General features: G+C 40.2%; 1 long non-coding RNA gene across 1 annotated transcript; it reads right to left on the minus strand.

Annotated features, from left to right (window-relative positions):
• Positions 1–2643: 2643 nt before the first annotated feature.
• On the minus strand, positions 2644–21200 carry LOC117518568. Its single transcript, XR_004563025.1, has 3 exons — positions 21189–21200; positions 18227–18233; positions 2644–2716 (listed from the first exon to the last, which is right to left on the minus strand). It is a non-coding gene; the product is annotated as an uncharacterized LOC117518568 (long non-coding RNA).
• Positions 21201–25324: the final 4124 nt, after the last annotated feature.

Raw genomic sequence — 25324 nt, forward strand, 5'->3', positions numbered from 1 at the left:
GATGGACTACCCAGCAGTGGGGAATAAGTTTCATTACACTAGAAGTCTTTCAGAAAGTGCTGTAACTAGGTTTAAGGATATGATTCCTTCTTTATGTTCTCTAATGCCATATACCAACACAGTGCAGAGTAGCTACCTAAACTCTGTAAGTGAGATAGAGTATCTCAATAGTTTTACATCCTCATTGAAGACAACTTTGGATGCTGTAGCTCCTCTGAAAAAGAGAGCTTTAAATCAGAAGTGCCTGACTCCGTGGTATAACTCACAAACACATAGCTTAAAGCAGATAACCCGTAAGTTGGAGAGGAAATGGCGTCTCACTAATTTAGAAGATCTTCACTTAGCCTGGAAAAAGAGTCTGTTGCTCTATAAAAAAGCCCTCCGTAAAGCTAGGACATCTTTCTACTCATCACTAATTGAAGAAAATAAGAACAACCCCAGGTTTCTTTTCATCACTGTAGCCAGGCTGACAAAGAGTCAGAGCTCTATTGAGCTGAGTATTCCATTAACTTTAACTAGTAATGACTTCATGACTTTCTTTGCTAACAAAATTTTAACTATTAGAGAAAAAATTACTCATAACCATCCCAAAGACGTATCGTTATCTTTGGCTGCTTTCAGTGATGCCGGTATTTGGTTAGACTCTTTCTCTCCGATTGTTCTGTCTGAGTTATTTTCATTAGTTACTTCATCCAAACCATCAACATGTTTATTAGACCCCATTCCTACCAGGCTGCTCAAGGAAGCCCTACCATTATTTAATGCTTCGATCTTAAATATGATCAATCTATCTTTGTTAGTTGGCTATGTACCACAGGCTATTAAGGTGGCAGTAATTAAACCATTACTTAAAAAGCCATCACTTGACCCAGCTATCTTAGCTAATTATAGGCCAATCTCCAACCTTCCTTTTCTCTCAAAAATTCTTGAAAGGGTAGTTGTAAAACAGCTAACTGATCATCTGCAGAGGAATGGTCTATTTGAAGAGTTTCAGTCAGGTTTTAGAATCCATCATAGTACAGAAACAGCATTAGTGAAGGTTACAAATGATCTTCTTATGGCCTCGGACAGTGGACTCATCTCTGTGCTTGTTCTGTTAGACCTCAGTGCTGCTTTTGATACTGTTGACCATAAAATTTTATTACAGAGATTAGAGCATGCCATAGGTATTAAAGGCACTGCGCTGCGGTGGTTTGAATCATATTTGTCTAATAGATTACAATTTGTTCATGTAAATGGGGAATCTTCTTCACAGACTAAAGTTAATTATGGAGTTCCACAAGGTTCTGTGCTAGGACCAATTTTATTCACTTTATACATGCTTCCCTTAGGTAGTATTATTAGACGGTATTGCTTAAATTTTCATTGTTACGCAGATGATACCCAGCTTTATCTATCCATGAAGCCAGAGGACACACACCAATTAGCTAAACTGCAGGATTGTCTTACAGACATAAAGACATGGATGACCTCTAATTTCCTGCTTTTAAACTCAGATAAAACTGAAGTTATTGTACTTGGCCCCACAAATCTTAGAAACATGGTGTCTAACCAGATCCTTACTCTGGATGGCATTACCCTGACCTCTAGTAATACTGTGAGAAATCGTGGAGTCATTTTTGATCAGGATATGTCATTCAAAGCGCATATTAAACAAATATGTAGGACTGCTTTTTTGCATTTACGCAATATCTCTAAAATCAGAAAGGTCTTGTCTCAGAGTGATGCTGAAAAACTAATTCATGCATTTATTTCCTCTAGGCTGGACTATTGTAATTCATTATTATCAGGTTGTCCTAAAAGTTCCCTAAAAAGCCTTCAGTTAATTCAAAATGCTGCAGCTAGAGTACTGACGGGGACTAGAAGGAGAGAGCATATCTCACCCATATTGGCCTCTCTTCATTGGCTTCCTGTTAATTCTAGAATAGAATTTAAAATTCTTCTTCTTACTTATAAGGTTTTGAATAATCAGGTCCCATCTTATCTTAGGGACCTCGTAGTACCATATCACCCCAATAGAGCGCTTCGCTCTCAGACTGCAGGCTTACTTGTAGTTCCTAGGGTTTGTAAGAGTAGAATGGGAGGCAGAGCCTTCAGCTTTCAGGCTCCTCTCCTGTGGAACCAGCTCCCAATTCAGATCAGGGAGACAGACACCCTCTCTACTTTTAAGATTAGGCTTAAAACTTTCCTTTTTGCTAAAGCTTATAGTTAGGGCTGGATCAGGTGACCCTGAACCATCCCTTAGTTATGCTGGTATAGACTTAGACTGCTGGGGGGTTCCCATGATGCACTGAGTGTTTCTTTCTCTTTTTGCTCTGTATGCAGCACTCTGCATTTAATCATTAGTGATCGATCTCTGCTCCCCTCCACAGCATGTCTTTTTCCTGGTTCTCTCCCTCAGCCCCAACCAGTCCCAGCAGAAGACTGCCCCCCCTGAGCCTGGTTCTGCTGGAGCTTTCTTCCTGTTAAAAGGGAGTTTTTCCTTCCCACTGTAGCCAAGTGCTTGCTCACAGGGGGTCGTTTTGACCGTTGGGGTTTTACATAATTATTGTATGGCCTTGCCTTACAATATAAAGCGCCTTGGGGCAACTGTTTGTTGTGATTTGGCGCTATATATAAAAAAAAAATTGATTGATTGATTGAAAATGCAGGTGTTTGGTGTAACACAAGAAGATACAGTGGACAAGGTGAGATGGAGACAGAAGATCTGGTGTGGCTTCGCCTATCAGAAGCAGCCAAAAATAGAAGCAGAATACAATATCAATCAATCAACATTTATTTCTATAGCCCTTTACAGCAGCCAGACGGTGTCCAAAGTGCTTTACAGTAAAATCAAAGATAAAGTATTCACAAAAATAAAACAAATATATATATATATAATAAAGTTAAAATGACACATAAAAATAAAACATGTCTCAACACCACTAGGTATTCAAAGACAGTTTAAGTCTTGAGCTGTGATTTAAAAAGTGATTGGTCAGAAATAATGTATAAATCAGGAGGTAATTTGTTCCACAGTCGAGGGCTAGCTACCGCAAAAACATGATCACCCCAGAGTGTGTAGCTTGACCTTTGAACATCTAAGTAAAGCTGCCCAAGAGTCCATAATCTCTTACTGTAAGTGCAGAGAGTTCAAATTTCAGACAAGTAGGAAGGTGAAGGCATTAAAATCTTAAAATCAATTCTATAATGAACTGGAAGCTAGTGGAGTGAGTAAAGTACAGGTGCAATATGCTCACGTCTGGAAGTTTTCATTAAAAGATGAGCAGCAGGATTTTGCACAAGTTGGAGGTGTGCAAGAGAAGACTGGTTAAGACCAGTACAAAGTGCATTACAGTAATCAAGTGTGGGGCTGAGAAAAGGCTTTACATCAGCCAGAAGACGTAAGTTGAAAAAAACTTGCTGTGTCAATGGAGTTTATCTGTTGACACATCTATCAAATCAATTTATCTATCAAACCTCTATCTATCTATCAATCAATCTATCAAACCTCAAATATCACTCAAAATCTTGACAGCTGGTTTTAAATAATTAGCCAGAACACCAAAGTTTGACGGTACACCATCCAGCATGCCACAATGTCCAAACACAGTGGTATCTGTTTTACCGTCATTCAGGAAAAGGAAATTTTGAGACAGCCATTGATTTACATCATGAATACAATAAAATAATGACGACAAAGCATCACTTCCTTTAGTCCTCATAGTCCGATAGTTTACCTATAATCTGCATAACAATGAAGACAGGTTGTGCTCGGCTATAATTGACCCCAGTGGCAACATGTACAATGAAAATAGAATACAGCCAAGAACAGAACCCTGTGGCACTCCACAACAGAGAGGAGCAATTGATGAGAAGTCACCAATCATAATGGAAAAAGTCCTCTCAGCCAAATACAATTTAAGCCACTTAAGTACAGTACAGTGAAAGCCAACAGGATGTTCTAACCGGGAAACAGATACTGTGTGATCCACAGTGTCAAAGGCTGCTGTGAGATCCAACAGAACCAACACAGCACGATTCCCTGCATCCACACACAGTGATGTCATTATGCACTTTCAAAAGTGCTGACTCAGTACTGTGTCTTGATCTAAATCCAGATTGGAATTTTTCAAGAATGTGATTGTTTTCTAAAAATGACTGCAACTGTATAAAAACATTTTCTAAAACCTTAGAAGGAAATGACAGATGTGAGACAGGCCTAAAACTGGATAAAACTAACAAGTTGAGGTGAGTTTTTTTGTTTTTTTTTTTTAAGAAGGTGTCTAACCACAGCATGTTTAAAGCAGCTGGAACAGACCCTGAACAAAGACAAGTGTTGATAAAAGTTAGTAGATATGACCCAACAGTATTAAAATTGTCTTTCAGCACCTTAGCTGGAACAACATCTAAAGGACAACTTGTAGGTTTTGTGTGTTTCACTACTTCACGAAGGGATGAAAGAGATGGGCTCAGACTGCTCGAGCACAGCAGACTGTGCACGAGTAACAGACAGTTCAACATTACATTTATGATTAGTATTCTGTCTGACCAATGAGACTGTCAATGAAAAACTGGAGAAACTGCTCACAGGTCATGGTTGCAACAGCCATCAAAACAGAGGTACATGGGTTTACAACTGAGTTTATAGTCTGTAATAACACTCTGGGACATTGACAACTGTTATAATACGAGACAGATATTGAGGTTTTACCTCATTCACATCCTCCGAGTAGTCAGATTGTCCCGCAGAATACCCAGAGACACCTATAGTTTTGTCTTTTTTCAACCTTCTTTCCTCATGTCTGCAGCGTTGCCTAAGAGCATGGGTCGTGGCATTTAACCAGCATTCAGGACTCGACACACATTAGTGGAAATACCCTGGATTTTGTTCTCGCATGTGGTATTGCTGTCACGAATATTGACATCATGCATCTTGCATCGGTGGTCTCTGATCACTCATTAGGTTTACAGTTTCGCTGCTGTGTTTAGTGGAACAACAACCTTATTTATCACTGCAGCGACGCATCAACTCCTCAACTATGACTGAACTCGAAGCTAGACTGCCTGATATCATAGCTTCATGTTTGGAAAATGCCCAATCAGTAGACAGTCTTATGGATAGTTTAAACTCAGCGCTTAAAACTACACTCGACATGATTGTGCCACCTTTGTTAAAACCATGCTCCCCCAAAACATAGTCACCTTGGTTCAGTGACTACTTGTGTGACCTCAAACATAAAAGTAGAGGTCTAGAACGGAAATGGCGTAGTTCAAAATTAGAAGTATTCCACCTTGCGTGGCGTGATGCTATCTTAGACTATAAGCATGCACCGCTGGCTACAAAGCGGACCTATTACTCTGATTTGATCAACAAAAACAAGCATAATTCAAAGTTCTTGTTCAACACAGTGGCAAATCATGGACAACCATCTATAAGTCGCTCTCCTTTTACAGATTTCTTGGATTACTTTGAGAAGAAAATAGAAGACATTAGGTTAAACATATCCCAGCATGCCTTAACCCAGCCACTACACCCTGCTAGTGAGGTTGGTGCCATTACTGGTATTACCTAGATTTACAAAATTGGATAGTAATTGGAGGAGGTGATGGTCTAGTGGTTAAGGTGTTGGGCTTGAGACCAGAAGATCCTCGGTTCAAGTCCCCACCGGACTGGAAAATCACTAAGCGCCCTTGGACAAGGTCTTTAATCCCGTATTGCTCCCGGTCTGTAATGAGTGCCTTGTATGGCAGCACCCTGACATCTGGGTGAATGTGAGGCATAATTGTAAAGCGCTTTGAGCGTCTGATGCAGATGGAAAAGCACTGTATAAATGCATTCCATTTATCTCACAAGGCGTGCTGACAAAACTCGTAACGTCTACAAAAAGCATAGCAGCGCAGCGTTTGAAGCAAAGAAATGGAGGACATTCTCTTTTCTTTCTTGCAACAAGACAGGAGTCCCAGTTAGTCATTTTAATCTGCACAAAAGTGAGTCATACTTGACATGTTTTAATGGCTTTGAGAGGGGTTAAGAAGCAGAGTTGCCGCTTCTGAAAAGGAGTGAAACAATGAACCAATAAAGCAGCAGATCAAAGCACTGCTTCATTAGTTCAAGGTTCAAAGCAAAGCCGTGCTGCAGAAACTGTTGATTACAGACCCGCTGCAGAGTCTGTAATCAATGTAGAGAAATGATCATTTTCCGACAAATATACTTTAAAAAATGGCCACGCTGAAGGGCCGATAGGGGAATCGTTAAGCAAAAAGGCTGTTGATGTCAGTGGCTTGAATCATTTCTTAACGATACCCGAAAAGACCCATTTCCCGATACCCAACCCTAATCTAAATTCTGGGTGTTTTATGAAGCTTCGGGCTGTTGGCCGATGATCACCTTAGTATTTCTTTTTTTGTGTGTGTGTTGCTTAATGCTGACAGATTATACTGTATCTGTTGTCTTTCTGATGCCTGATTGTTTTTTTTTCCTCTCTGTTTGAAGTGTAGCTTCATCCAGAGATAGGAGTGGTGTCTACTTCTGCAACCCTCCCATCCTGTGCACTGGCAAAATTTCCTGTATATTCGTTTTGTAAATTTTGTCAATTGTGTCAGTAGCATGGCCCAAGCAGAGGGTCACCCCTTTGAGTCTGGTCTGCTTGAGGTTTCTTCCTCACATCCTCAGACGGAGTTTTTCCTTACCACTGTTGCCTGTATGCTTGCTCTGGGGGTTGGTAAGGTTTGACCTTGCTTGTGTGAAGCGCCTTAAAGGCAGGTTTGTTGTGATTTGGTGCTATATAAGGGTGATTCTTTAACTACGGGCACTATTGGCCTTGTAAATGTAATTTCCACCACACCATTGCCTTACAGTATAAAGCGCCTTGGTGCAACTGTTTGTTGTGATTTGGCGCTATATACATGTGCTCTGATGTCACTGTTTATCTCCATAGAAACTATCCAAACAGTCTTTCATACAAACTGTTTAAAGGGACATTACAGTGTTGTGGTGGAAATTACGGCAATAGTGTGGGACAACTACTTTTTGTTTTTAAAAAAATCACAACAGTTGTATGACATTGAATACCCCAATTATGTTTTGATTATTTTACTGATATTTTATTCAGAGATATTTTAAAACATTAGAAAAAACATTTCTTTACCATTCATTTTTATCATTGAAGATCAAAAGTCTGGGTGTGGGACAAGCACAAAACGTCAATATTTGCATATAATGATGCTGAAAAAAGGTGAAAAAGTCATCATAGACTACTAAAATAAATTTTTTAACACACTTTCATTGTAAAGATAACTATAAAAGTGTGACATTTCCCCTTTTTGCTGTTTTTCATACAATATGATCAAAGGACATAAGTGCCCGTAGTCTAAGAATCACCCATAAATGAAATAAAGTAAATTAAATGAAATAATCCTGTGCTGTGGCTGGGGGGGCAGTTGCTCCATCACCTCCCCCTCTCCGCGCCTCATGGGTGGCTTCTACCTCTGGATGGGCTCTTTTCATGAATCTTCCTAGTTATGGACCCACCAGGACCCCGTTTTGTGATCAGAGGATAGACTGTTTTATTTGAGTCTCTTTCCAGAACAGAGTCAGCTGTTTGGGACTTTTCCTCTTCCTTGTTTAACACTGGTTTATCACATGGACTTTTTGAGCGCAGCGCTGATCTTTCAGATTACTTTCTATGTGGAACTTTTGCTAAAGTGACAAAGCAGTCCAACACAAACTTATGGTAAGTCCAGTTTTAAATGCACAATAGCATTTATGTAAAAAGTTTAACCACTGTTTTGTTATATAATGACATACATAAACATTCAGTAGTTTGAAACCCAGTTGCATAGTCTATACTTCTACACAGCTGCCACAAAACAGGGTCAAATAGCCATTTTGTGTGTGAGTTTGAACAATGTACACACATCATCATTGTTAGTGATTTTAATTACAATTCAAAAAAGTAACCAATTCCCCACCCCATTATTTTTAAAGTAGGCTGTTTTTTTTTTTTAATAGGTTCAGACTTGGAATGAAAAGCCAAACATTAACAAATACAGTACATTGTTCCTGCGGTGGGTTGTACTGAGTGTAAAGTGCAGTCTGAGATGATCTCATCTCCATGTGGAATTTAATAAAAAAAAAAAAGAGTGATTTCAGGCTGTGTCATGTGTGTCGCATTGCCTCCCACTGAGTGCATTTCCACAGAGAATGATCTCATTGTTCAGGGTGACCTTATTTCCGACACAGTCATACACAGGAATAGTGATGATGAGGATGCTGTATGTTAGATCACCTGTCAGATAATGGCTCGACCTGACTCACCATAGTTTAAGACACAGTGAGATCACAGCATATTCTCTCATCCACTCATAATTTTTAATTACAGTAAATACACAGTCACTTTTTTTAGATAGCCACAGTGGCTGTATTTACTTCCATGTTAGATATTGAACAGAGAAATGAAACTTGCTATCAGCATCATCATGTGGCAGATTTGATATTTCAATCCAAATAGAAAATATAATAGGAAGGAAAACAAAATGAAAGAATTTGCTACTTTGGTGTCATGACTTGTCTTTGAGCTTGACAGTGCTTCAGTCATACTGTAATACTGATCACAGCACGCTCTACATGATCACTACCCTGTTGTGCCAGACATATTGCATGTATAATGAGTACACCTCCCAGTGCAATATAGTGTGCAGTTTTGTAATTTTGCTTCTGTATGCCACCACAATGGATTTGAAATAAATTAGTTGAGATGTGGCTATAGTATAGATGTTTAGCTTTAATACAAGGTGTTAAAAATTTTGCCTTAATGCTTTAAAAATTACTTTGTAATGGTTAATGTAGTGTGCTGTAACTGGACAAATCTGGTTTATTGCAAATACAAATCGTCAATTTAATCACTTTTTTTTTAAAAAGTCGGGGTCTGGTCAAGTTTAGTAATTATTTAGTTTGAAAATAATTCAGAATTACTTTAGGAAAAATGCATGGAATTGAACAGGGAGGTTGTCACTGAAGATACAAAAATCCATGGCCTGCTGTAAATATGGTCAGTCTTATAAGTTAGCTCCGGTTAGTTGGTTTATTGTGCATGTGGTGCATTGTAAATAGTCGCAAAAGAAATTGAATAAGCTCACTGGTATACAAATAAAGAATGTTTGAGTTCAACTCTGCTTCGCCTCGTTGAATGGTATGTTCCAGCTTTCACCTGATGAAATATTCGTAACATTGAAAGAATGTAAAAACATTCATTATTTGTTTTATATAATGGCTAAAATAGTTTCTTGTCATTTGATATTTTATTAGTCCAGTGATGCTGTGCACTGACTTCAGACTTCCATAAAAAAAGTTTGTGTAGTTCCTCAGTCCAGCCAAAAATCACATCAGCGTTTCATGTGAACAGCTCTTCATGCATCCAGACGGCTTACAGCGGAGTGGATTTTGTGTGTGTATATTACAAGAATTAGCAGCGTCAGTTAGCTCAATCAAATCATAGTGCCGTTGTCCCTCTTGGGCACACACGCACACACACACACACACACACACACACACAACCGGGTTGGTCGATTGTGTACATCCTCAGTGCAGCGAAAAAAAAAAATCACGTCAGAAATGAGTCCAGCTTTTCAGTCTTTCTTCCTCCTAACAGCCTCCAGACAGCACAGTGGATTTGTTTTGCGTGTGTCTTACACAGACTTGATCGAAATCGGACGTTGCATCCCGATCAGGAATCCGATATAGATTTTATTCTCATTATTTTGATCAGCGCTATTTCAAGCTCATTATTGCAGATTAATGGGCCTTTCATGCGTCGGAAGCATCAAGAATTGTTTAAAAAGCATTATTTTCAATGAGACGTGTTGCTTTTTAGATGCGTCAGAGGTGTTGCGTCAAAAGCCAAGGTAAAGCGATGCTTCTGACAGGAGCGTGCATTGCTGCTTGTTGGCAGGCTGACGTGGTCAAAGTTCAACCCAAACTTTTTTTTTTATTGAACAAAAGAAAAAACATAAGTTAAACCCAGTCCAACTTTCGACGCTCTGAGCTGTCACGTAGCTTCGCGCTGTCCAATAGGAACGACGCGTCGGGCCAAAACACGGAAGACTAGTGGCAGAAACTACGGATCTCTACAAAACAGAAACATGTCACAGGACTGCTCATTTATAAAGCAGTTTTCTGAAGAAAAATCCTTGGTAATGTTTTTGTTGTTTGTTACCTCAAAATTTCTGATTACTGTTTAAAAAAGTTTAGAACACTTGTACTTAAAATAGCTAAATCAATAAATGGTTCTTTAGAAACCTTTCATCTGTAAATTAAAACCACCTGTTATTTCAGATTAGATCATTTTGTGTTTAACATAAGAAACCTTGGACATTTATTTTTAGACAAATAAAATAACATGGAAATTTGTACATTTTTTAAGTCTGGTAGATTGGTGGACTTGATTGTTCAAGCTACCTCAAGGGTAAATGCACTGTTTAAGTGATAAATAATAAAATAAGGTGATTAAAATGAAAATATTATATATTTAGCATTTGTTCATTGTTCATTCAGTTTTTAAAGTATCGGATCGGGACTTGGTATCGGCAGATACTCAAAATCAGATGACTCAGAATTGGATCGGGGCCAAAAAAACCTGATCGGGACATCCCTAGAAATTAGTCCAGCTTTTCATTCCAACTTCCTGTCAAGAGCCTCCAGACAGCACAGTTTGTTTTGTGTGTGCGTGCGCGTGTGTGGGCACGTGCATGTGCATGCGCGAGCATGTGTGGGCATGCATACATGCGTGTGCACAAGCATGTGTGCGCATGTGCACGAGGATGTGCGCGTGTGCAGAGTGCAATGGTACCAAAGGTATGGAACTAAGCTGCACTCTAAATACAATGCAGCACAAATGGGATGAATTAATCCATGTCATGTGACATACAAAATCAAATGACAAGGATCCACTCAGCTGTTATATAACAATAAATAAGTAATTGCAAAATGCAGTAATGCATTATTAATTACAGTATGCAGGTTTTTTTAAGTTAGACAAATTTAGTTATGATAGTTTTAGAGCTGTACTGCAGGTGCCCTGTCAATACCCATGTAATTCTTTTTCAGTAATTTATGGGCAAAAGGATTTCTTTTTATGACACAATTGCCAAAGGTGACCAAAACATAGTTGATGTAAACTAAATTAGTGTTTTCTTTGAGGGCTTGTCATTAGTCAAATGCACATCGAGATAATAATATCCAGCAAACATAATTGCCTTCCATATCTGGAAATTTCAAACGATATATTATCATAGCATCTTTAAAGATTACGTCAGAGCGTTGTGTTGAATGTTGTGCTCGATGTATTTCATGTGTTTATAGTGGTGAATCTGTGTCTTAATTGTCTTGCTCTGTGCCTGCGCCTGGTCTCTTGGAACATTATTACAACTTAGTCTGGCGCCAGTCAGTCTACACACAATGCACACACACGCACACACACACACACACACGAATACAGAGCTAATATGATTTGAGTATAATGTTGCACTCTGGGAAATGCTGCATCACACAATTATAGACGGGCGGTCTCTTCTCTCTCTTCTGTCAAACACACACCCACTCCCACCAGAGGCTTAATGCTGACATCATCAGATTTTTAATGTGTGAGCTTGATCTTTTTTTCTTCTTACCCCCATTATTCCAGACGAAAGTGCACCTGCCCTGTTGCACCATAGGGGACTAGTGGCGCCACGCTGGTGAGAGCATAGTGATCATCTGGTGCCTGTTAATTGCCCTGCTGCCCCAAAACACACAGGGGATTAAATCTACGAGCAGTTCCAGCTTGCTCGTTCTAGTTGCGATCTCTCTGGGATATATGGAGCCAGTTTTATTTTTATATTGAATCAGAGAATTGAGTTGGAAAAGCTTGCATTGCAGTCCATTATAGCTTTCTGTTTTTTCCCCCCGCAAGAACCTTCAAGAAACAGACTGTCATGAATGAGATATTACTTTTTTCTGCCTATTTGGATTTTTAGAGGATTTATCCTGAAATAATATACTTTTTTACATCTTAGTCTCCCCCCTTCTCTCTCTCTCTCTCTCTCTCTCTCTCTCTCTCTCTCTCTCTCTCTCTCTCTCTCTCTCTCTCTCTCTCTCTCTCTCTCTCTCTCTCTCTCTCCTCTCTCTCTCTCTCCTCTCTCTCTCTCTCTCTCTCTCTCTCTCTCTCTCTCTGTTTGCCTCTGACTTGTCTTTTTACATCTCTCTCAACAAGTTACTACTCCCCAAAAGATGTGGCCCTCTACTGGCCCACCTAGAACACTGTCACAGTGCTCAGCATTGAAGTCACATTTCCCTTTGTTGAAAAACAACAAAGATTTACTGTGAAGTGTGGCACATATAATTTACTGCAACACACATTGTGTTATTACATCACCCCGAGGAGCTAATAAAATCATATCTCCAGTAATAATCAGACAGAAGTCTCAGAGTGAAAAGAAAAGTCTCGCCCACACTGGAAGGCAAATGAAAACAAATTTCAAATATTGCAAAGAAATAGATATTTTGTGCCTTTTGCATCTACATGATATCATGAGCATTATTAAGCCTGTTCCTCATAGCTGCTCTCTGAGGACCTGGGTTACAGCAGGAACCGTAAATCCACCATCATTTTCATCTCTGTGTGCCACCCGACGACAGAAATATGTGTGAAGGTATGAGTGTTGTACATCTCACATTTTTGTCATGTCTAAATGCGGAGTATATGCATTTATGTGAGACAGGTGGTCATATGCAAGACGACAAAAGCATTCAGACAGCGCATCCATCCTGCAACCACTCAATAATGGTCAATGCCATTATTACATCCATCAGAGGAGAGTGGTTAGATTTCTTAATTGTTGTTCCATCTGTAATCACTTCTGTGAGACTTGTATCTTTTATATTAACTTTGTGCAAATCACTTTGTAGTAAAAACCCCAGAAACATTTGTAATCACACAAGATACAGCATAACTTACTATTGGCTGTGTTTCTGGATCACAGCTCAGTAAACATTATCCAAGACTGCTGTTCCGATTATATATATTTAAGAAAAAGACATAAAGAAAGCCTATGCCACAGGAAAGATTAATATATCTATATATATATCTGTATTAGTATTGTTGTGGTATGTGACCAGGACAAAAAGATTAAGAACAATATGTGCAGGCAGTCAGACTCGGAGGTAAGTGTCAAAAACCAAGGTAATTTATTATTATAATGATACAACAAAAACCATTAAATTGAGTAGGAGAAACAGTGAGGGACTCAAGAATCCAAAAATGAACAAAAATACAATGCTCCATGGGGGAAAAGAATTACAATACTCACAGACTGGAATGACAATTCAATTCAATTCAATTTTTTTTTTATATAGCCCCAAATCACAACAAACAGTTGCCCCAAGGCGCCTTATATTGTAAGGCAAGGCCATACAATAATTATGTAAAACCCCAACGGTCAAAACGACCCCCTGTGAGCAAGCACTTGGCTACAGTGGGAAGGAAAAACTCCGTTTTAACAGGAAGAAACCTCCAGCAGAACCAGGCTCAGGGAGGGGCAGTCTTCTGCTGGGACTGGTTGGGGCTGAGGGAGAGAACCAGGAAAAAGACATGCTGTGGAGGGGAGCAGAGATCGATCACTAATGATTAAATGCAGAGTGGTGCATACAGAGCAAAAGAGAAAGAAACAGTGCATCGTGGGAACCCCCCAGCAGTCTACGTCTATAGCAGCATAACTAAGGGATGGTTCAGGGTCACCTGATCCAGCCCTAACTATAAGCTTTAGCAAAAAGAAAGTTTTAAGCCTAATCTTAAAAGTAGAGAGGGTGTCTGTCTCCCTGATCTGAATTGGGAGCTGGTTCCACAGGAGAGGAGCCTGAAAGCTGAAGGCTCTGCCTCCCATTCTACTCTTACAAACCCTAGGAACTACAAGTAAGCCTGCAGTCTGAGAGCGAAGCGCTCTATTGGGTGATATGGTACTATGAGGTCCCTAAGATAGATGGGACCTGATTATTCAAAACCTTATAAGTAAGAAGAAGAATTTTAAATGCTATTCTAGAGTTAACAGGAAGCCAATGAAGAGAGGCCAATATGGGTGAGATATGCTCTCTCCTTCTAGTCCCCGTTAGTACTCTAGCTGCAGCATTTTGAATTAACTGAAGGCTTTTTAGGGAACTTTTAGGACAACCTGATATAATGAATTACAATAGTCCAGCCTAGAGGAAATAAATGCATGAATTAGTTTTTCAGCATCACTCTGAGACAAGACCTTTCTAATTTTAGAGATATTGCGTAAATGCAAAAAAGCAGTCCTACATATTTGATTAATATGCGCTTTGAATGACATATCCTGATCAAAAATGACTCCAAGATTTCTCACAGTATTACTAGAGGTCAGGGTAATGCCATCCAGAGTAAGGATCTGATTAGACACCATGTTTCTAAGATTTGTGGGGCCAAGTACAATAACTTCAGTTTATCTGAGTTTAAAAGCAGGAAATTAGAGGTCATCCATGTCTTTATGTCTGTAAGACAGTCCTGCAGTTTAGCTAATTGGTGTGTGTCCTCTGGCTTCATGGATAGATAAAGCTGGGTATCATCTGCGTAACAATGAAAATTTAAACAATACCGTCTAATAATACTGCCTAAGGGAAGCATGTATAAAGTGAATAAAATTGGTCCTAGCACAGAACCTTGTGGAACTCCATAATTAACTTTAGTCTGTGAAGAAGATTCCCCATTTACATGAACAAATTGTAATCTATTAGACAAATATGATTCAAACCACCGCAGCGCAGTGCCTTTAATACCTATGGCATGTTCTAATCTCTGTAATAAAATTTTATGGTCAACAGTATCAAAAGCAGCACTGAGGTCTAACAGAACAAGCACAGAGATGAGTCCACTGTCCGAGGCCATAAGAAGATCATTTGTAACCTTCACTAATGCTGTTTCTGTACTATGATGAATTCTAAAACCTGACTGAAACTCTTCAAATAGACCATTCCTCTGCAGATGATCAGTTAGCTGTTTTACAACTACCCTTTCAAGAATTTTTGAGAGAAAAGGAAGGTTGGAGATTGGCCTATAATTAGCTAAGATAGCTGGGTCAAGTGATGGCTTTTTAAGTAATGGTTTAATTACTGCCACCTTAAAATCCTGTGGTACATAGCCAACTAACAAAGATAGATTGATCATATTTAAGATCGAAGCATTAAATAATGGTAGGGCTTCCTTGAGCAGCCTGGTAGGAATGGGGTCTAATAAACATGTTAGACAGACCTCTCAAACCAACAAACAGATGACAATGGACTCCCAAGGGCAAGACAAATGGGTGTGGTATAAATAAACAGGCTGAGCATCACAGGTGAAAATCATCAAGGCCAATCAAGACATGTGAGACCAAACAGAAAACCAAAGCATCTCTAAACGACAAAGCATATCCACTTAAACACATAAAGAAAAGCGAAAGCCTAAAGAGAAAAACAAAGTTACTCCATAAAAAAATAAGTAAAGACACTGAGAAAGAACCGCAAAGCATAGCATAACAGAAAATGCTGAATAAATCCACGACTGAAAATAAACACCAAGAGAATAATAAAAGTCTAAAGGTAAAACAAAATTACTCCATGTAAATAATGAAAGACACAGAGAAAGAACCCCAATGCATATTATGACAGAAAACTGTGAATAAAACCCAAGACTAAAAATAAACAACATGAAATGCTGGCTAGAATAAATTCTACCAGAAAAAATAAGAAAACAATCACAGATGAGCACATCACAAATGTATAAGAAAATCAGAATACATAAATCAAAGCATGGACTAAAAAAGTGGTGAAAAACTGAGAATATCTAAAAGACAACATAAAGCTGAGACACACCCCACGCTGAGAGAAGGGAAACACCCCCACAAGACAGACTAAGACAGACTAAGACACACACACGAGATGACAGACAGGACTAACATGATATCGACATCAGATGAGGGGGAAGAACAGAGGCAAACGTGCACGCCACACACACACACACACACCCTCCAGCAGAGCAGCGCATGCCTGCAAACACACGCAGTCACATGATGGTCGGGAGGTGTGCCTCAAAACACACACACACACGTGAACACACCCACGCAGGGAGACAAGTACCAGAACCTTATACGAAAAGTTACAGACACAAACAAAGAGGCAGACACACAGAGGACAAAATAAAACAAAAACCCATAAATGGATGGTGACACAACAAGTATCCTGTTATTGTTCACCACATGCACATGCCTGTACATAATGTTAGCGGACACATTCCAATGCTGGCATACAGCATCTTCATAGTTGCCTTGTGGGATGCCAACATGAAGCCCTTTCTCTGCTGTTGTGGTCCTTTCAGTCAGTTTTGCTTTATGCATTCATAGCGTTAAATACCATGAGGACACTGTGAATAGTGCAAAACAGTTTGTGCTGTGCCACAAAAGCTATCTCCCAAAACACCCTAAAAGTATTTTTAATCATAGTTTAACATGGAATAGCTCTTTACATTCATAATTTATGCCTGTGCCACCAGAATAAAATTTCATGTTTTAGAACAAAAACAGTGCAGCAGACAGTGTGCTATAGTATAATCACATGATCCATAAATAACCAATGTCATGCTTAACCTTCAAAGCCCGAATGAGGCTCTCCTGCATCGTGGTCAATATTTCATTATCTTTCTATTAATAGATCATGTCTTTACATAGGTTTTTAGACACATATGTCAAAAAGTCCCTTCGGTTGCTCCCTTGTTTTCACTTGGGGTCACCAGAGCAGAGCCAAGGTGGTTCTTCATATTGATTTGCCACAAGTTTTATTCCAGATGCCCTCCCTCATGCAACTCCACATTACATGGAGAAATGTGGCAGGTGTGGGGGTTGAACACTAACCACCGGGCCACCACCCCTGCTTAGACAGATATGTCTAATATTCAGAAATTGACATTGTTTTGAACATTTTGATATGCAACACATTGGCATTATACAACCCCAATTCCACTGAAGTTGGGACGTTGTGTAAAATAAAAACAATACAATGATTTGCAAATCCTCTTCAACCTACATTCAATTGAATAAATCACAAACACAAGATATTTAATGTTCAGACTGATAAACTTTGTTTTGGGCAAATATTTGCTCAATTTGAAATGGATGCCTGCAAAAACGTTTCAAAAAAGCTGGGGCAGTGGTATGTTTACCACTGTGTTATATCATCTTTCCTTCTAACAACACTCAATGAGCATTTGGGAACTGAGGATACTCATGATTGGGTATAAAAGGAGCATCCCAAAAGTCTCAGCCATTCAAAAGCAAAGGATCACCACTTGTGAACAACTGCATGAAAAAATAGTTCAACAGTTTAAGAACTCCATGGGCCCATTGTCAGTTAACCAGTTTGTCGCTACATCGTGTACACTGTGTATCACTTGGTTGCCATGTTTAGTTCTTGTCTTCGTTCCTGTCTTGCCTGTAGTTGTTTTGCTATGCTTATTGTATTACCTTTGTGTACTTCAGTCTTAGTTTAGTTTTGTTTACCACATTATTGTATTATTGCTTTAGTCACTGGGTTTGGTTATTATTTATCTTCAGTGTTTCTTATCTGATTGTGTTCCATTTGTTAGTTATGCATTTACTTTTATACGTGTCAGTATCTGTTCCATTATATCATTGATCTCTTGTGTTCTGCTTTTAGTCTAGTCACATTATTTCCTAGCTTTGCCCTTGTTGTTTTGTTCACGTTTATTATGGCTTGTCTTGAGCACATCACATTTTCCACTGTTGGTTTTTCTGTCACTTATTTATCTTGCCCCAGTCTGCTTTGCTTTTCATCTCACTGCACTCTCTTGCAGTGAGACAAAAGCAAAAGCGCTTGTCTTTTTCGGTCATGCCCCTTTCAGCACCTTCCTCACACCTGTCCCTTGTTTACACCTTGATTAACGTGCTCCCTATTTAAGCCCTCACAGTTCCACAGCTCATCACTAGATTGTTCATTTCATGTCACTTTCCAGACTTTGTTCCAAGCTCTCATTTGTCCTGTTTTTTTGCCTGCTGGAATTTTGACCTTGCTTTGTCCTTGACCTTGAGTTTGTCTTTGCCTCTGATTGCCTCCGCTGTGTATTTTGACCTGTGCCTGTTTATTGAACCACGCCTCAGCCTTATGCCTGTCTGTTACCATTGCTTCGCTGCTGGACCACCCGTGTACCGACTCCCTGCTTAATTTGACCATGAAACCTCTTTCTTACTCCATCCTTGGTGAGAGCTCACATTTCTCTCCACCCATTTTGAGCCATGCCTACGCCATGCCTGACAACTATTTATTTTTGATAGCGTGACCACAACAAAATGATTAAAACTTTACAGCACACTCGTAAATCACTATAGTATTTTGATGTGTTCACACAATCAGCAATGCAGTTTGTTTCTATGCTCCCAGAATGTGTAAAAAAAAAAAAAAAAAAAAAAAAATCTACAGGTGGGTAGCTCATTTTGTTAAACTGCTCTCACCCAATATAAATACATCCTTTAAAATTCATATTTTGATAACAAAGTCTACATCATTGTAGGGATATACACAAAAGGTAAATACATTGTTGAAATGTCTGGTAACGTGAATATTGATGTTTTTTCATGATGGTGTAATTTTGAGGAAACCGACATGACTCTGCTAATTCGTCCTATCACGCAATGTTGAAAAAGTTAAATAAAAATTTCGATATCTGTCACCGTAATCAGATATGCTCCAAAACTTAATGGGTTCTTTCGTGGGCTATGCCCCACCCCTCCACCAAATCTGAGGAGGATCAGTTCTGTAGGTTTTATGTAATCCTACTGAAATACAAACAACACTGAAAACATTTCCTTGTTGGGGCAGGTAATAACTAAAGAATGGTCAGGTGAGGTGTCCCATGTGCTGTTTTTTCCGCTGGGCTGCTGTGGGACACTGTGGTGTCACTCAAGTGATTTGAACTGTAATTGGCTACATTTCCATTGTGCCAAATTTTTTCCTCCCAAAGGGAGGAAAAAATGTAATTTTTAAAAAGCACAAACAAAAATAAATTTTTGTACTGGCTGGTGAAACAGCTGTCCAACCCCCAGTAAGCTTCTATGGTTACACACAGTTGAGATGTGTCACTCTAGTTTAAAGTCATTTACTCAACACAATAATCAAGGTTACATTGAACAAAGTATCTTGTTGTGGCTATTCTGGTTAAACGCCCCCCCCCCACACACACACACACACACAAGCACGTTCCCACTATTCTTGGGTGGATGCACCCCAAAGGTGTACAATGTAGTAGGAACACAATAGAATAATAAGAATGTAGTATGGTCTACATGGATGACATGGTCAAACTTTGGACATGTTAAAAAAACATAGTGAGGATGGTGTCAAATTAAGATGGAGTAAGAGCTTAATAAGGGTGTAGTAAGAACAGCATTGACGTTGGACTTTGTGGTGGTGAAACCTAGTTGTGATGACATTGATGTAGTACTGGCGTGTCCAACCAGTTGGTCTAAGACCGTGATTGGCTGAGTTCCAGGCGATCACATGAAAAAATAAAAAATTTGGACTCATCATGCTGCGATAACGGACTGATGCAGAAAGTGGCAGCAATGCACCAATAAGGATGTCGGCTGCCGTTAAATGCCATAGAAAAAGAAGAAGGAACACCATAGAAGAAGATATTAGCATTCCCTCGCTGGCAATGCTACTCCATACAGATTTACCATAGAATGTTATAGTGTTTGTATTCCTTCATAATTGACATAAATAACATCCAAGACATATTCAGTGACTTAGAAATGTTCACGTATCCGTCCCCTGGGTTGTCTGAAGAAAATTGGCAATAGACTTGATCTTTTTCAAGTATTATGCCAAAACGTTCCATTACTTATGCAACCCATCATCTTGGCTCATATTTTTGATCAATTTATATCAGGTTGTAGGAATTTGCTTTCATTTTGAGTTTAAGATCATTTTTGAAATTTTTATTTTACTTTATTTATTTATTTTTTTGTATTTGAAATTATTTTTCACATTTTTTAATTTGTTTATGAGAAGTGTTCCAAAACTTTTGAAAAACACTGTAACTACCTTCAGGAGCTCTTAATAGATTGTCCACAGTATATCATACTACTTCTTCTGTGACTGCAACTGATCTTTGCCTTTTTCATCATGTCTTCTACTGGACTCCCCTGATAATTTCAATAGCACAGTTGTAGGTTTGCAGTTGATTGTTGAATGTAGATGTTGACACAAGAAAACTTGCAGAAGAATGAAAAAAATGCAGCATGTGATGCAGCATTTGTAAGGAGTGGCTGGACACAGTGAGAATATGGTAAGTGTGTGTGTGTGTGTGTGTGTGTGTGTGTGTGTGTGTGTGTGTGTGTGTGTGTGTGTGTGGTGTGATCTGTTTGGTTGTACAAAGAACACATTGGACATGGTGTGTGCATGATTGAGCATGTTAAGAAATTAGTGGGAATTAGTGGGAATGTGCCAGGGATGCGATAAGGATGCAGTAGGTGTTATGGTTAGAGGTCCGGACGGGTCCAGACCGATACTTGGTGATGACCTCAAATGCTGGGAGCAAGGAATAGAACTGGTTGTGAATGAAAACATATTTATTTGCAATGATGAACAAATAATAATGCTGCGCTGGGGGTGGCTGCAGAGTGGAGAGTCAGCCCGCTCGTGGCGGTGGAAATTAGGGAGCTGCAGGTTCCTGAGCCAGTCTTGTAAGAGAACTGAAAACCTGGAGTATATGCTAATGCAGTTGGGACCAGGTGGGACGCAAAGGCCTGAGAACAGGAACTAGGAGAACGGAGGAGAGAGGTGGTGAGTGATTGCACTCGTAGAACTGAAACCTTTAACAGCAGACAGTTCACTGAAGGCTTAAAACAGGAATGTTCACAGTTCTGTAAATAATGTTCACAGTCTTGGAAGAAAGATTTGCTGTTCAGGAATCGTTCACAGTTCATGAGGTATCTTCAGAGGTCAGGTGCGTTATGTGATGCAGTTCCAATTAAGCAGGACTTTACTTTAGAAATGACTTGGAAAGTTCTTAGTGTTCCATACAGTTCTAGGAAAACGGTTCTTGGAAATAGTTCTTGGTACTAATTCTAGGAACAGTTCTTGGAGACAGTTCTTAGTCATGCACAGTCACATATAGGAGCAGGTTGAGAGCGGGATCTCACCGAATATGAAGGAACTTAACTGAAGCGTGGTAGAGCTACGCGCTCTGTAGCTGAGAGCCGGAGAGTTCCAACATGACGTGGTGCAGATAGTTGTGGAGCCAGGAGCATAAGCGACATGGAAGCCACACAGGAGAGCGTCTGTAAACACCAGAAAAACCAACGAGCTCTAATACGGAAATCACAGTCAGCCAGGTTACCTTGGAACAAGCTGCAGAGAGCTCAGACGTCACAGCACTTGGAAGCGGCAGGAAAGACAAGGTCAAGGTCATGGAAGCTTCGGCAACAATCTAGCGTGGTTCATGGATCATGGAAGAATCTGGTCGTGAATAAGCTGAAAGCCTGGGTTTAAGCAACCTGCCTCTGATGAGCCACTCATGCACCTCAGCACCGAGTGCGCCATCTGGGGGGGGAAAAAAAATCACAAACTACACAAGGTTAAAACCAGACAGGAAAGGGAGGCAGACAAAGGCAGCCCACAACAGTAGGAATTTGAAAACTGCACATTTTTCCATGTTGACCATGTCCCCGATGCATCCATGGAAATTTTCAGGATGCAGTGCACAGTGTTCATGGTCTTCATCAGAGCGTGATTGAGGGTGGTGGGGGTGTTATAAAATATTATTGGAATCCATTAAGGGTCAAATCGATCAGCAGAACAGAGTTGGTTATGATTATGGTATGATTGCTGCTTTTGAAATTTTGTGAACATCTTTGATCAAGTTGACATTTAATGAACTTTGTAGTGCATTCAGGTATAAAAGCTGCCGACATCATGATTAGGATGGGAAACAGATGAACTATTTCAAATTTAACACCAATTAGACATACTTAAGAGAATAATCAAACAAAGAATGGTGACTGGAGATGTCAGGGTTTTTTTTTTTTTAAATGCCTCTAACAGGAAGCAGTGTAAAAAGCCATCTGATGGAATTACCCCTTCTGGGTGTTTTGATGCCACCGTCAGGTGAGAGTGTCCTATTTTTCATGTTACACCCTCATCAGAGAGCTATTTTTGACCTGAGAAGACTGCTAACTGTTGTATGGCTGGGGGGGCCTGGCTGCCTTTTGTTTCTGTCTTTGTCCTGTCTTTGTTTTTCCTTCCAGGTGGCTTGCATTTGGGACGAGTGGCTGTGTAGCTGAGTTTATCAGGACCTCAACCCTGATCACCTGAGGCTGATCACCTGCAGCTCGTCAGGACTCACAGCTGTGGTGCATCTACATGGATTGGAACATGGTGGCATTTAAGACTGGAGTACACAGTGTGTATTTGCCAGAGACTCGACCTTGTGACCAGACGGGTGAGATCGTCGTCTCTGGGAGCCATCTCATCATCAGTGGATGCAGAGAACGTCCAGGTTTGATGCATGGTCTGTGAAAGAGGAGGGGGTGAGGTCTCACGCTCGTCAGCACACTTCCTGAGGTACGTTAGATTTTGTGACTAACATTTATACAGTCAGTAAATGTGGTGTCCCTCACACCTTATTATATTGAGCTGTATGTTGGTCGTGTAATCAGCTTCCTCTGCAGTGGAGTTTTGTGAACAGGGTGTTCTATGCCTGCAGGGTGGGAAGCTGATTAGTAATTAAGCCAGGAAGTGTTTGCTGTTTGTGCACCTTTGAGCGTTCTCTCTGTGTGTTGAGTGTGGACTCACATAATGATTCCTTCTTTCACAGACTCGGTTTATCGCGGCCACCTGGGGGGTGTCGGCGGGGTCCTTGGGTCCGGGTTGGTTCTGGCTCCGGACCGTTGGCGCTGCTGGGAGCGCACCGCAAAACCACCACGCCAGACCGCGCACTTTTATATTTTTTCACAGCACTGTTATGTTCATTAAACTCTGTTATCCTTTGTACCGTGCTCTGCTTATTTTATACTGGGTCCTTCAAACACTGGTCGGTTCTCCGGGCTGCGTCCGACACATAACACTAACGGTTTGTTGTCTCCACAGGTGAGCAACTCCGCTCTCTCGTTACAGGAAAGACTGTAAGTCTCAAGTGTTATTGCTTCCTGGAAGACCTGCTGCCAGCCAGAAGACTCTACCAGTCGCATTAATCCTGGCCATTTCACATCATTAGCGCCAGTCATAATGTGTATCTTCTCAATTTTATGCCTCCACATACATACTGCTGCAGAAACTTATGATTAACTTCTGAAAGTGGAAAAGTGAAGTGCTTGAACTAATCAGTGTTACGCTCAGTCTTTTGCAGTGGGGCGCTTGAGAGGCCAAATCAGAATTTGTGGCTACAGCCGATGCTCAGTCTTTGAATTAGCTCTTAATGAAGGACACACAGCCCTAATACAGTGTAGCATCACATACAATATACAGCAGGCCAGCCAAATTACAAAAGCAAGCACTGGTTGCCTAGTAACACTGTGTCTAAAAAGCTTTGTTGTGACTTGATTTGCATCCATAAAGATAGATGGATGCATCAGGATATGCCACTGTGCACACACGCTCACTTCCACACAAATTAATGTACATCCCTGCATGTTTGACAGTCCTCAAGTGATTTGGAGGCTGATCCCTGCACGAGTTGGTATGCAAACCACAAGTACAGAGCCATGTTTTAAAAACAATGCGCCTATCTAACATCTGGCATCATTTTAAAGTGCCAAGAAATTATTGGTGTTGTAAAAAAAAAATTCCTCAAATGAGCTGGTGAGAACCTGTGGAGCTTGACAGCTGGACGGTCATATTGGAAGACATTTAACCTTCCAAAATGTTGGCACGATGAACATTTGACAAGCTTAAAATACAACAGTGAGCTAGATAATGAGGAAAAATAAAACGTAGACGACTGTGTGTGCGCTCAAACACACTCCTTGCGAGTTTTGTCTTCTGTGCTTTTGCCTTTGTCTGCGAGAGTGCTCAGAGCGGCAGTGATTGGCGTGTCCTCTACGCTTGATTGATTTAAAAATATAGACAAGATTTCGCCTGTATGAAAGCTACCAATTTAGAAGCCTTCATCTTGCAACTTCACAGAGACACGGTACCATCAAAATCACAGACAGAGCTTGTAGCTACCGATGGTTCAGAAGTACAAAAGCCCAGAGAGGCAAAGTGACACCTCACTACAGGCTGTCTGCGAGCTTGACGGAATCCTCATTTTCCACTTGTCTTTTTTTTTTTTGCCACTTTGTCTCTGACTTTGTCCGTTGTCTCCATCTCTATTTTTCACCTTCTCCTCACTTTTGACTTATGTTTCAGTTTTCACCTTATTTTTCTGTGTTCTGTGATGAAATGCTCTTGAAGTAACCACTTACCTACCGCAGCCAGGTGATACATTGACATCCCCTTTGACTTCTTCAAGCAATGTGGCCCACAACGCTGAGGCGTCTCCACGCTGGATCATATACAGAGATCCTTATGTTCCTTATGTCCAAAATGTCATAGATGTGGCCCCCTCACAATGCATGTGACACTTCTCAACTGAGTCTGCATAAGTAATTCTTTATTTGGCATTCCAACAGCACCCCAAGGATCCTCTGAAGAGCCTGAAGCTCAAAAAAATCCAGTCGCAACATATTCTCATGATGCATTTTCTATGATGCAATATTTTCAGCATATCTATCAACATTCATGTGAATGCAAAGTACTATGCAAAGTACTATTACCATTTAAAAATGACTTTGGGTTTTGGTTAAGGTTCGTTTTAGGGTTAGAATAACAGTGAGGTATGAAATGATTTATTTTTTTCTTTTTTCACTTGAGTAATCCACCATCTTTTCTTTGGATGTGGGAGGAAGCCGGAAGATCCTGAGAGAATCACGCAAACTCGTGGTGAACGCGCAAGCTCCACACAGAAAGGCCGCAGGTGGGAATCGATCCCATGACCTTCTTGCTGTGAGGCAACAATGCTAACCACTAAGCCGCCATGCTGCCTGAGTGGAACAAACTGGTATAGTGAATGGATGAATGAGGGATCCACCGGTGGAGAAATACATAGAATACCTGCACATTTTTGTTCATTGCATTTTTGTACTTTATACCACAAGGTTTTTTATTAGAATAGGCTGTCAGCTGCTGAGTTAGGTCACTGGTCCAAGTTTCACAAGTTGGGAGAGTTGGATGTAACTTGCAAACGGTTTAAATCTTCTGCATATCCTG

Source organism: Thalassophryne amazonica, chromosome 10 (assembly GCF_902500255.1).
Source record: "Thalassophryne amazonica chromosome 10, fThaAma1.1, whole genome shotgun sequence".
Taxonomy (NCBI): domain Eukaryota; kingdom Metazoa; phylum Chordata; class Actinopteri; order Batrachoidiformes; family Batrachoididae; genus Thalassophryne; species Thalassophryne amazonica.